Source organism: Leptosomus discolor, chromosome 25 (genome assembly GCF_034619465.1).
Source record: "Leptosomus discolor isolate bLepDis1 chromosome 25, bLepDis1.hap2, whole genome shotgun sequence".
Taxonomy (NCBI): Eukaryota; Metazoa; Chordata; class Aves; order Leptosomiformes; family Leptosomidae; genus Leptosomus; species Leptosomus discolor.
This window is the reverse complement of record NC_141415.1, coordinates 6,545,990-6,555,864: the sequence shown is the minus strand read 5'-3', so window position 1 is coordinate 6,555,864 and position 9,875 is coordinate 6,545,990.

Sequence of the window (9,875 nt, the reverse complement as noted above, 5' to 3'; positions counted from 1 at the left end):
CACGGTCCAACCAGGGGCCCAGCACAGAAGAGCCATTGCCAGCAGGACGCAGCCATGGACCCCAGGACTCCTGGGTCCCTGCGTGGCCTCCCCAGCGCCACCCTCACCGGGGAGGTGATGCCACCCGAACTGTCCGTAGTGGCCCTGAACCCGTGTGAGGGACAGAGGGACGGACCCTCGCATGAGGTCAGGAAGAAGCAGCCATCTGCAGCAAGGGGTGACCCCCATTCTGGGGTACATGGTCAGGGGGGGGCTCAAAGAGAGCCCCCAAACCCCCACCCCACTCCTGAGGCAGCTTTTCCACAGGGGTCCCCAAGGAGCGGGGTGCCCTCATGCACCCAGCCAGCGGATGCTCCCACCCTCCTCCCAGCCCTCTTTGTCTCCCCTGGCCCCACCCCAGCACCAAGACCCCATTTGCAGCCCCCCAAGGGACACCCAGCTCCTCCGTCCCCCACATGCAGGGACAGGACGGCACACGCCACCCTGGCAGGGCGTCCCCGAGCCTGGAGCCGCCATCGCCGCTCGCCCCACACCCCATTCCGTAACCATCCACCCGAAAATCACCACCCTGGCTCCCGCCTCGCTGCCAGCCCTGCTCGGTTTTGGCAGAGCAGATCCACCACGTCTCAACCACCACCACCACCACCCCCCCCCGGCCCCCACCCTGGCCCAAATCCCGGCCGCCGGAGCAGCAGAGCTGGGCAAGCGTGAGCCCCCCGCCCGCCCGGGGCTGCTGCTCCCTGCGGAGCCGCTTCCTCGCTGCAGACAAAGGGAGCGAGAGGGGAATCCCAGCTGGGCGATGGGTTTTAACCTAATCCTAGAAATTAAAACGAAGAAAAGCAAAAGCCGGGCGCCGGAGCCGGGCGGAAGGGCAGCGGCTTTGGGGCAGGGCACGAGGGCAGCACCGCTTGGCCAAAGCTTCTCCGAGGCCGGAGCGGGACCCCGTGCCCTGCCCGTGGGGCAATGGGGACAGGGACACCCAGCGTTGGGTGCGCCATTGGGTGGGGGTCTCACGCAGCATGGGTGGCAAAGCCGGGGTGCACACCCCCCGGGGGCTCAGCACCCTCCCAGCCCCAGGCAGATGCTTCCCGGCCAAGAGCTTCTCTCCCCTCTCGGCAGCCACCGCGGCGCGAAGCCATTTTGAGCTGGCGGCGGCGAGACGAAAGGGTTACGGCCCCAACCCCTCCTTCCCCTGCCCGCCAGCCAGCGGGTCTGTCGGGGGATAAACAAGAGCAAGGCCGGGGGGATCTGGGATGGGAGCGGCGAGGAAACCCGCCAGCGAGGCAGAGCAAAGCAGGGCAGCACAGCTGGGGGGGGGGGTGTGCAGGGGGCTGGCGCGGACTTACGTGCTCATCCCACATCAGGGAGGGGCTGAAATCCTGCTGGGAATTGGGGTATCCTGGGGACCCCTCGCTGCCTGCATCCCTGGCTGCTGTGGCCCATCGCAGCCGGCAGCGGGACTGGGGAGGGCGGCCAGGGCTGCCCCCGCTGCCGGATCCTGCCGGGTGCCGGCAGGCACATGCCAACCTGCTGCCGCTCACGGCCTAAAATTACCACGGCTCCTCCGAAGGCGTCGCTGCCAACGAGGGCGGCGGGGAAGGCGCGCGGGCTGCTCGGGAGCTCCTCTGCATTGCAGCTGGATGGGAGCGAGGGGGGATATTTTTTTTTTTTCTCCCCTCAGCGGGAAAGCAACAAGCCCTGAGACGTGCCACGCTTTGGGTGCGGGAGGGACCGGTGGTCGCAGCCCCCAAGGAGGATGCCCGGACCCGGGTCGCGCAACCCGTGGATGGGGGGGATGTCAAGGCATCACGTGCAGCCCCCCACGTTGGCTTTCGCCGCTTCAGCTGCCGGGGGGGGTCCGGCGAGGCTGGCGAAGGCTCTGGCTGGTGCTCGCCCACGTTACGTGCGTCCCCGCGCGCTTCGCTGCGCCGCCTCTCGCGGCCACGGCCCTTCCCCGGGTTGGGGCGAGGCGAGGGGGGGGGGGTTCGCAAGCACGCGGCCCCCAACGTGCAGCGAAACGTCGCCGCGTGCTGGGGGACGTGTCGTGCCCAAAGTGGTGGCTCTGCCCTGGTCGTGTGTGTCCCCCCCCCCCAGCGCAGCCCCCGAGACCCTCCTGCCCCCAGGGTGGGCCCAAGGCATTAAATCCTGCGCTCGGATTTGGGCCAAGGCAGAAGGATGGGGCAGGTGGGGAAAAGGCGAGGCAAAGCCTGAGGGGCGCGGAGGCGGCAGGAAGGGGGCTGCACCCCTCGCCTGGGCGCACAGTGGTGGGGTTGGGGGGGGGGGAGATGCTCAGGGGAGGAATAACCCCCCGCCCCAGGGAGCTGAGCTGGGAGAGTCCCGTCCACGCAGAGCCATGGAGCTGGGGGGACAGAGAGCACCCACGGCTCCGGGTGGGCACCGGGGTGGGACATCACAGCCTGGCCTGGGCACGCTGGCCAGGATGGCTTCTGGAGGCGTTGGCTGGTGAATAACAGGACGGGGAGACAGAGGAAAGACAGACAGACACAGCCTCATCCGAGCCCCCCCGAGATTTTTTCCACACCCCACAGCAGATACCCCGTGGTGGCTCCAGCCCCTTCCCTGAGCAGAAACCCCTTCCCCAAATCCCAGTGCTCACAGCAAGCGGGGTGAGACACACGTCGGGCTGTGGTGGAAACCTGTGGCAGAGCGGGGATCGTCCCTTCCCGGCCACCCGTCCCCTCCACGTTGGGCGAGGGGCCAGAAACCGCCCCTGGGGCAGGCACCTGGGCACGGCGAGCACCCATGGGTGCCCACGCACATGCTACAAGCCGGTGGTATCGGTGGGGCAGGGATGGGACATGGGGGACCGAGGTGGGCAGGGGCTCAGCCCCAGGGCTGTGCGTCCCGGCAGCGGGCAGGCATCGGTGGGGGGGTCCTGGTTGGCGCAGGTGGGTGATGCTGGGGGTCCCAGGTTGGTGATCTGGGGGTAGCTGGTGGGTGACGCTGGGGTGGGGCGCAGGCAACGCCGGGGAAGCAGGTGGGTGATGTGGGGGGTGATGCCAGGACAGCGGGGGGGGGGGGGGGGGTGTGTGCCCTGGGGGAGGTGGGTGGGGACCCGGGAAGGCAAAAGGGGGTCCCCGAGCAGCAGGTGGGGAGCACGGGGGTGGCAGGAGGGGTCCCTCCTAGCAGCAGGGCGGGGTCTCCGGGGGGCTGGGGCGGCCGGGGGTCCCGGTACGAGGCTTTCCCCAGCCTCGGGGCTCCGCAACGGCGCGTCGCCCGCGGGTGCTGGACCCGTCCCGTTCCCGTTCGCGGCGGCCCCGGTGCCGGTGCCGGTGCCGGTGCCGGTCCTACCTGCTCCATGGGGGCCGCTCAGGGCGCCGGCGAGGCGGGCCGGCCGCGGGCCATGGGCCGGTCCCGGGGCCGGTGGCGGAACCGGCGCGCCCCGGTGCGGCCCCGCTGCCGCCGCCGCCGCCGCCTCTCGCCGCCGCCGCCGCCCACGCCCGGCGCCGCCCGGCGCATCCCGGGAGCGGCGTCATGTGAGCGGCGGCGGGAGGGGGCCGCGCCCGGCCCCACCCGGGGCCCCGCCACCGCCCTCCCCTCCCCTCCGCCCGCCCCCCGGCCTCCCCCTCCACCCTTAATCCCCCTCCATCCCCCCCTTCCTCCATCCTTCCCTCCAGCCATCCTTCCATCACACCCCTGCATCCTGCCTCCCACCTTTCCCTCACACCCCCTTCCACTCCTCATCCTTCTGCCTTCCTTCCATCCGTCCCTCCATCCCTCCTCACCCCTTCATCCTTCCATCCAGCCCCCAACATCCTCCTCTCCATCCATCCATCCATCCATCTGTCCATCTGTCCATATCCATCCATCCTCCCTCCCTCCCTCCCTCCCTCCCTCCCTCCATCCATCCTCACCCTTTCATCCTTCCATCCAGCCCCCAAAATCCTCCTCTCCATCCATCCATCCATCCATCCATCCATCCATCCATCCATCCATCCATTCCTCCCTCCCTCCTCACCCCTTCATCCTTCCATCCAGCCCCCAACATCCTCCTCTACATCCATCCATTCATCCTTCCTCCATCCATCCATCCATCCCCACTCATCCTTCCTTTCTCCTGCCCATCCACACATCCTCCAACCAGCCAGCTTCCCATCCATCCATCCATCCATCCATCCATCCATCCATCCATCCATCCCTCCCTCCTCACCCCTTCATCCTTCCACCAGCCTCCAACACCCTCCTCCCCATCCATCCATCCATCCATCCATCCATCCATCCATCCATCCATCCATCCATCCATCCCCTGTCCCCCCAACCTTTACCCATCCTCCCATCTGCCCACCCACCCACCCTCTCCTCCATCCCACCCCCTCCTCATCACCCACCCTCCTTCCCTCCTTCCCCCAACCCTCCGTCCATCCACCTCCCTTCTCCCGCAGGCTCCCGGGGGGCTCCAAAGGTCCAACGGGCACTGGGGCCGGTGGCTGTGCCCAAGGATGGGGTGGCACCGGGGCGGCGTGCGGGCAGCACGGGCTGCCCTCTCCCTGCGAGCGGCGGGTTCGTGGCCCCTGGCAAGGCCGTGGCATTTCCCGGCGCCGCGGCCAAGCCCTCCAGCCTGGGTAAATATTAGCTCGGAGGCAGCACCAGTGCCAGGCCCAGCACAGCCCAGTGACCCGCTGGGGCACCGCCAGCACCCTGCGTGCCTCGGCCAGGAGCACCCGGCCCCGCGCCCAGCCTCAGCTGCCCAGGCATGGCCCCCCGCTCTGCCTCCCTTTGCACCGCCCTAGGCTGTGCCTCAGTTTCCTTTCTGCGTTCCCGCTCTTGCCCCAGCACATTGGGGCGAGTGAGGATGAGGAGGGCCAGACCACCCACCCCATCTCCTCGACGGGCTTCAGCCCCAAGCTGGTGCCACACTGGGGGGACGGGATGCCCCGTACCCCACCTCCGAGTGGGTCCAGCCTCACAGTTCAGGCAGGGCTGGCCAAGGTAGGGGTGGGGGAGCAGCGCAGTGACCCCCCAACGGGCTTTTTCCAGCTGGGGACCCCACCAGGCTCGGAGCTGGCACAGGGTGGGCAGCACCAGGAGCCAGCAATGCTCAACCTGCCCCCCCCCCCCAGGTCCCCCCACCTCGCCTGAGCCCACACATTGAGACCACTGCACCCCTCGGGGCTGGGTGGGGGTCCTGGTTGGCCGCCCCCCCAGCTGCAGCAGCACCCCAGGGGCCAGGGGGGAGGCGAGGAGGGAGCGTGGGTGGGAAGAAAGCGGCTTTTGTCTGGGGGCTCCGAACCTCGCTGGGGATCGGGGAAATTTGCTGCTTTCTGATGCTAATGAGATGTTAAAAATAAGCTCTGCGCAGCGCAGCCATGTTGGGGCTTTTCCAGGGCGGCTCGGAGGCGGCCGGACAAAGGGGCTTTATGGGGCTGCGGGGGGCATCGAGGGGGTGCCCCATCCCTGCCCTGGGCATGTGGCTCCCCACGGCCTCCTCCCCATCGAGGGTGAGTCCTGGGGTACAGCCTGCCCGGGGCGGGGGGGCATCTCCATCCCTTGGGTCCCCATCCTCCCCCACAAGGATGCTGGAAGCGGACCCCGAGGCGGCGGAAAAGAAGCCAGTGGTTCAGGACAAGACATAGCTGGGCGAACCCCAAAACCTCCCCGCTCCCCTCCTCTCCCAGAACACCCAGCTCGCGGGGTCCACCGGCCGCGGGCAGGAGATGGAGGGGGCCGTTGGCATCTCGGCTCCAGCCCCCGGGCTCGGATCAGCAGAGAAAAAAAATTCAGGAGGAGGCTCCAGATGTCGGATCCCGCCTGGAGAAGCCGTCTGGACCCATCAATGGGGCCTTTGTCCCCACGCAGAGCCCTGGCCCGGGGACTGTGCCCATGGCTGGGGCACTGGGGCAAACCCCAACCCTGGGGCCAGGACCGTGGCAGGAGGAATGGGGTCCCCCCACCCCACTGCCCCCCTCCCAATACCCCCTCATCACCTCAGGAGCAGGGATGGAGGAAGAAGAGGGATGCAGGGTCCCCAGGGCTGCGAGCCCCCCGTCCCCAGCAGGCCGGGGGGGGCCACGCAGCCCCCGCCTCAGCCCCATTCTGTCGCTCCGCAGCCTTTGATCTGCCAAACTCGGGGGCGTTCAAAGCGCCCGGGCCCAGGGGAAGGCACCGCACGTGGCTCCTGCGGCTGGGGAAGGGGGACAAGGTGAAATTGGGGGGGCAGGAGCTGGATCTGAGGGGGGAGGGGGGCATCTCCAGCCCTTGGGTCCCCATCCTGCCCCACAGGGATGCTGGAAGTGGACCCCGAGGCGGGAGAAAAGTCAGCGGTTCAGGACAAGAGACAGCACATAAAACAATTTCCAATTCTTTTATTTCAAACCCCCGCTCTCATCCCTTCCCGCCCCCCCCAACTGAAAAAAAAAAACAACCCAACCCCATGGGTCAAAACGACGATAGAAATGAGTTACAAACACAGAAGTCAGCTCTCCCTCACTGACAACTTACAAAAAAATTAAACAAAACCCAAACAAACAAACAAAAAAACCCGGGAATTTCACGCCAGCTTCCCCAACAGGACCTGCAGCAGTTACTAACGTCTCCACACGAGAGGCCAAACATGCCTATTAATACAATATATACAGACAAACCCACAGGTACAGCCAGGCTCCCCCTCCCCACCCCCAAAAATAACCAAACGCACCCAAAAGTGCATTTGTTGTGTTTATATCAAAACCATTTTTTTTCTTCTTCTTCTGAAAGATTGGCCTGCAAGTCTGTTTTTACCATTTAGTAACTTTTTAATATAGTTTACGAAAATAAATTATACAGCAACTATTTTAATAAATTAAGCACACACCAAAAAAGGAAAAAAAAAAAAAAGAAAAAAAAAAAAAGAAAAAAAAAAAAAAGAAAAAAAAAAAAAAAGAAAAAAAAAAAAGGTAAAATTAAGCAAAGCTGCATTTCTACCCAAGGGTGGTTCAACAGTCCTGGCGCTGAGCAGCGCGAGGTCCTGCGCTCGGAGCTGCCGGGATCTGCTCCTTCCTTCTCCAAAGGCAAGTCCGGATCCAGTGTTACTCGCTGCCCACCAGCGATTTTCGGAGTAAAGCCCTGGCTGGGGCGGGCAGCACCCCGGGGTGGGCACCCGTTGTGCTTGTCAGCTGGAGGCACGGGCGGAGGCAGCGCCGCTGGGACCCCGTTAAGCCTGGGGGAGGTTTGGGAGGAGCAGGGGGGTCCCGCCTGCTCCGTCTCACCTGGAAGACTCTGGATGAGGAGCGAGGGGCCGGGGAAGGGAGCGTGCTGGGAGCACACCGATCAACCCCTCCATCCCTGCAAGCCAAGGGGGGTGCCTGGATCCCCGAGGAGCCCTCCAAGGGGCAGGCTCGGACCTGATGGTCCATTTTAAGGGTAAAGAGGAGATTTCGGCCATGAAGAGCAACGGACAACAGCCGGTCCCCTTCCTCCTGGAAGCAGGAAGACCCTTCCTTTTTGCAATCCCTGCTTTCCAGCGCTTTCCTCCCCCAAAATGCTCCCGGACAAGACTTCAGCCCCCACCATCACCCGCAGCAGAGCCTGCCCAACGGCCCTGCACCTCTCCCCGCACCCACGTGCTCCCTCAGGCACACGCAGGATAACTCAGGTCCCTATTAAAAACACTTTTAGGGTTTAAAAACTGGCCACACAAGTCAGCTCCCCCGTGCCCGGTGCTCTCAAAACCACCGATTCCCTCTCGCACGAGCGGCTCAGGTGGTTCCCACCCTGCCCGCAGCAGGTCCCAACCAAACCAAGCCAAGGATTCTTTTTTTTTTTTTTTTTTCTTTTTCCCTCCCTTCTCCTGGCCCCAAGGAGGTCGATGCTGAGGTGAAAACCTCCACGCAAGGAAACTGTCCTGGCTTATCCGGACCTCACACCGCAGGAGCGAGCCAGGTCATTCCCCGCCTTGAGACAGGGCTGCAGGGGGGAGGAGCGGGGGCCCCGCGCCGAGCCGTGGGATCCCGCGGAGCCAACAGCCAGCGACACCACACGGGTGAAGGCTGCACCCATCCAGCTGAAAAAGGAGCTTTTCCCCAGGTATTTTCTGCGCTTTGGTAGTTTTTACGGTCCATTTCATTCCTCTGCCTCCGGTCCCTGACAGAGGGAGGAGGACAGCAGCCACCTCTGCAAAATTCAAGGTTGGACAAAGGAGGCTATAAAAAAAAAAAGGTTCCAACTCAGCAGGACAAGAGCACCCTCCAGAACCAACGTACAAAGCCATTCCAGGCAGGACACAACCATTGGGTGTCCCTCCCTAAATGGGGATGGGGATTCACGGGCAAGACAGGACCGAGCCACCTCCTTGAGATCTCACCCGTGCCCACCAAGACCATCACCCCCTCGGCAGGGGCAGCTCTGCTCGCTCCGCTCACATCCAGCCCTGAAACAAGCGCTCTGGACCTTTTCCTCGCCCAAACAGCAGATCAAGTCCCTCCCTCCCCTTGCACCTAGATGTGGAGGAGCTCTAGGAACAGCTTTATTTTAAACGGACTTCAAGAGGAGGCTGTAAACTGCAGTTAACCTTGGGATCTCACCCAGCACTCTCAGCAGGCTGGCACTGACCACGCTCCAGCTCCCCTGCCTGTCTTGGAGCACGGAGAGGTGGAGCAGGGCCCTGGGGAGGCTGAAGAGCATCTGCCACCTCCACGGCAGAGCTGTCCCCGCCGCTCCTGCGGATCGACATGGGGGGGGGTGTCTTGGGCAGCTTCAGCCGACACCAAACACACCAGCGTGACCAGCTGGTGTCCCACCATCCCCTACCCAACGCCCCAGAGCACGTTTCCTCCGACATTTCGGCTGCCCCTGCCCTGCGCAGGGTTCAAGTAACGGCAGAAGCACCGGCAGGCTGTTGGGAGAAGTCCTCCCGAGGACAGTGACAGCCGACCAAATACACGGAATTCAAGTATTGCCCCTAAAGTCTGGCGGCTTCTTCGACAGCTCCGAAAGCCACAGAGCCACCCCATCCCCCCTCAGGGGTACGCAAGGAGCTCGGGGGGGCACACAGGGAGCTCCCCGCAGGGACAGGGGATGGAGCAGTGCAGGACATCTCTCCTGCCCCACCGTGGAGGAGGATCGTGTGTTTTCACCCCAGGCAAGCCCAGCGGTGGCAGGACAGGCTCTGTACCGACCCCCCCCGGGCCCGGCCAGCCCCAATTTTCCCCGATCTGCTCTCCAGGTTGGCCGCTTCCCCTTCCCAAACCCAACCTGCGCCTCTCCACCCCAGAAGGGGGAAGGAAGGAGTGACAATGCCGTCACTACCGTCACACGAGGGACAGGACCGGCTTCTCCCCGGCTTCAGCGAGGGGAATCTCACAGCTCCCCCATTTCCCACATCCTACGAGCCGTCACACGCACCAGCCCACACCATCGTATCCTTGACTCGGGGGGTCTTTTTGTTTTTTGGAGAGAAGCTTGAGAGGAGACACGTGCACCGGGGACACCGTTCTCTGCTGGCAGAGCGGGACACTTCAGGTGTCAGACCAGGCTGGGCTCTTGGGAAGGTTTTCCTTTCCAGCATATGGATACGTTGGAAGATTTAAATCTCCAGCACACGGACGGCTGAGATGCAGCAGGGCCAGGGGGCAGGGATATTCGGGTTTCCCCCGCACAAGGACAGACAGACGCTTTTTTCCTCCCCCCCCCCCCGACAGCCGCCCGACGCGCTGGGCGTTCCAGCTGGAGCAGCTGCGCGTCTCGGCAGGCTCCGCTGAGGAGAACTCGGCGCGAGGGCCGAGGGGAGGGGGCGCAGCGGCGGCTGCGGAGGGCTGAACGCCGGTGCCCGTGCAGAGCGGGGACAGTAGCTGCAGAGAAGATTCGCTCCAGTTTCACCACGGGTCAGGATATGCTGGTTCAGCACGTCTTGGGGCAGCTCCCCCTTCCTGATAACCACT